Source organism: Pteropus vampyrus, unplaced genomic scaffold (genome assembly GCF_000151845.1).
Source record: "Pteropus vampyrus isolate Shadow unplaced genomic scaffold, Pvam_2.0 Scaffold140, whole genome shotgun sequence".
NCBI lineage: Eukaryota > Metazoa > Chordata > Mammalia > Chiroptera > Pteropodidae > Pteropus > Pteropus vampyrus.
Genome location: NW_011888921.1, coordinates 516,551 through 520,290, shown reverse-complemented (window position 1 = coordinate 520,290; position 3,740 = coordinate 516,551).

The following is a 3,740-nucleotide window of genomic DNA, read 5'->3' as shown; positions in this document are numbered from 1 at the left end:
CTGTTCCCTCCCTCTCTGGAGAAATAACCACACAACTGTTGACTTTACCGCTACTAAAGATCAAAAAAATCGTGAGGTGCCATCTTCCATCTGTACAAAAAAAATAATTTTTATAGATTGATTTCATAACCTGAAACAAATTTCAGGGATAAATCCACTTTATAACTCTTTTAATATGCTGTTGACTTTGGTTTGCCAGTATTTTGTGGAGGATTTTGTATTGATGTTCATCCAGGATATTGGCTTGTAATTTTCTTGTGTGTTCTTATCTGTCTTTGGTGTGAGGATAATACTGGCCTTATAAAATGAATTTAGAAGTATGCCCTTCTCTTCAATTGTTTGGAAGCATCTGAGAAGAAAGGATTGGCATTAATTCTTTAACCTATTTCCCGTTTGCCCCAAGAATACTCGCCAGTGGCACTTGTGGCTATAGCGTTTACCCCAAGATAACTCTTGGATTACAGTCTTAACCTTACCCCCGAAGTTTGCCATACATCTTCCATGCTTTTCAGAGAATTACATCAAAACAGAACTGATGCAGTTGGGACAGTTCATTTGAACAAAAAACAGATGCCAAATGATCTGAAGTAAAGGATTGCAAAGGGGATGACTGTAGCCAAATTCTGTGGCAAACTTATGGCACTGAAATGGTGTGACAAGAAGGAGGTGACAATGTTGTCAACATTCTACAATGATATAAGTAGACAAGTGAAGTAGACAACAGAAATGGAAAGAAAACTAAGAAGCCACATGTCATTGTGGGTTATAACGAGAATATGGGAGCAGTAGACTCGGCTGGTCAAATGCTCATTTCTTATCCAACTGAGCACAAAAGGCACGAGTTTTGGTGTAAGAAATTCTTTCGTCATCTTCTAAACATTACAGTGCTGAACTCCTGCATCCTGTTCAAGAAGGACAATCCTGAGCACACAATCTGCCACGTAAACTTCAGACTGATGTTGGTTGAAGGAATGCTGGAAAAGCATCCCAAGCCAAGACAGCAACGTCTTCAGGGTCGTCTGTGCTCTGATGATGTCACACCTCTTCACCTCTGGACGACTCTTCCCTAAGAGCATACCACCAACACCAGGGAAACAGAATTCAAGTGGTCGCTGCAGTTTGCTGCTCGCACAATGACAAGGATGGCAAGAAGACCTGGAGAGAAACGTGACATTTTTGTGCGGAATGTGATGTTCCGTTTTGTGTTGTTCCATGCTTTGAAATTTACCACATAAAAAAGTTATTCAATACTGATCATCATATGTATTTCTGTTACATTAGGATTACAGATAAGCTCTGTTTAGAAATAACTCCAAGAACAGTTTTTATATTTTATTTTCACATTGAAAACCAGTCAAATTTGCTTCAGCCTCAAAGAGAGTGTTTATATAAAATTAACACTAGCAGCGAACTGCACTTTATTTTCTAAATGGGTAATGGGTTAAACATTTGGCAGAATCCACACATGAAGCAACCTGGTCTTGGGCACTTCTTTACTGGGAGATTTTTGATTACAGGTTCAATCTCCTTACTTGTCATTAGTCTGTTCGTATTTTCTATTTCTTCATAATTCAGTCTTGGTAGGTTGTTTGTTTCTATGAATCTACTAATTTTTTCTAGAGCATCTAATTTATTCGTGTATAACTGTTAACATTCTCTCATGATCCTTTGTATTTCTGTAGTATCAGTTTTAATGTCTCCACTTTCACCTCAATATCTTTTCATAGCTAGATAGCTCATTCCTTTTTAGCACTGACTAATATTCCTCTGCCTGTACTACAGTTTATTTATCCATTCACCTATGAAAGATATTTTTGTTGCTTTTAAATTTTGGCTATTATAATAAAGCTGCTATAAACAACTATATGCAGGAAGTTTTCAATTCATTTGGGTAAATACCGAGGAGCAATATGATTACATTGTATGGTAAGAGTATGTTTAGTTTTGTAAGAGACAGTCAGTCTTCCAAAGTGGCTGTACCAATTTTTTTAATAAATTTATTTATTTAAATTAGTTTCAAGTATACAGTACGTTGGTTAGACATCTATAACATTCATAAAACGATCCCCCCAATTACTCCCACCCTCCCCTGGCCCTCCACCTAGTCATCATATTTATGCTAACTGCATTCCTTCTGTCATGCTCTCTATCCACGTGCTCAACTATCAAGTACTAATTTGTATTTCTTTAACCCTTCACCCCAATCTCCCAGCCTCCCAACACCCACTGCCAATCCGTCACCAAATTGTCCACTATTTTTGTGAGTCCGTTTTTGGTTAGTTTGTTCCTTTTGTTCCTTAGATACCGCATATAAGTGAAATCACATGGTATTTATCTTTCTCTGTCTGACTTATTTCACTCAGCATAATAACCTCTAGGTCCATCCATGTCATTGCAAACAGCAGGATTTCATTTTTTTTTAATGGCTGAGTAATATCCCATTGTATATATGAACCATAATTTCTTTATCCAATCGTCGATGGGCATTTAGGTTTCTTCTACATCTTGGCTATTGTAAATTGTGCTGCCATGAATATTGAAGTGCACAGATGTTTACGAATTACTGTTTTGGTTTTCTTTGGATAAATACCTAGAAGTGCAATTGCTGGGTCAAAAGGTATATCCATTTTTAATTTTTGAGAAACCTCCATATTGTTTTCCACAGCAGCTGTACCAATTTGCAATCCCACCAACAATGTATAAGAATTCCCTTTTCTCCACATCCTCACCAACACTTGTTTTTTGATTTATTGATGATAGCCATTTTGACAGGTGTGAGGTGATATCTCATTGTGATTTTAATTTGCATTCCTCTGATGATTAGCTACCTTGAGCATCTTTTCATATGTCTGTTAGCCATCTGTATTTCCTCTTTGGAGAAGTATCTGTTCAGAACTTCTGCCCATTTTTTAATTGGATTGTTTGGGTTTTTTTGTTGAGTCGTATAAGTTCTTTATAAATTTTGGATATTAACCCCTTATCAGATGTATCATTAGTGAATATCTTCTCCCAAACAGTCGGTTGTCTTATTGTTTTGTTGATGGTTTCCTTTGCTGTACAAAAATTTTTTAGTTTGATATAGTCTCATCCGTTTATTGTTTCTTTTGTTTCCCTTGCCCGAGGAGATATATCTGAAAAGAAATTCCTGTTAGTATTATCAGAGAGTTTATTGCCTATGTTTTCTTCTAAAAGTTTTATGGTTTGGGGTCTTACATTTAAGTCTTTAATCTATTTTGATTCTATTCTTGTATACGGTGTAAGAAGATGGTCCAGCTTTTTTTTTTTTTTTGCATGTATTTTTCCAATTTTCCCAACATCATTTATTGAAGAGACTATCTTTACCCCATTATATATTCTTACCTCCTTTGTCATATATTAAGTGAGTGCATAGGCATAGATTTAATTCCGGGCTCTCTATTCTGTTCCATTGAGCAATATATCTTTTTTTATGCCAGTACCATGCTATTTTGATTACTGTAGCCTTGTAGTATAGTTTGATATCAGGTAGCACGATACCTCCAATTTTGTTCTTCTTTCTCAAGATTGCCATGGTTATTCAAGGTTTTTTATGGCTCCATTAAATTTTATGATTATTTGTTCTAATTCTCTGAAAAATATCATTGGTATTTTGACAGGGATTGCATTGAATCTATAGATTGCTTTGGGTAGTATGGCCATTTTTAACAATATTGATTCTTCCTACCCATTAACAGGGTATATGCTTCCATTTATTTGTATCT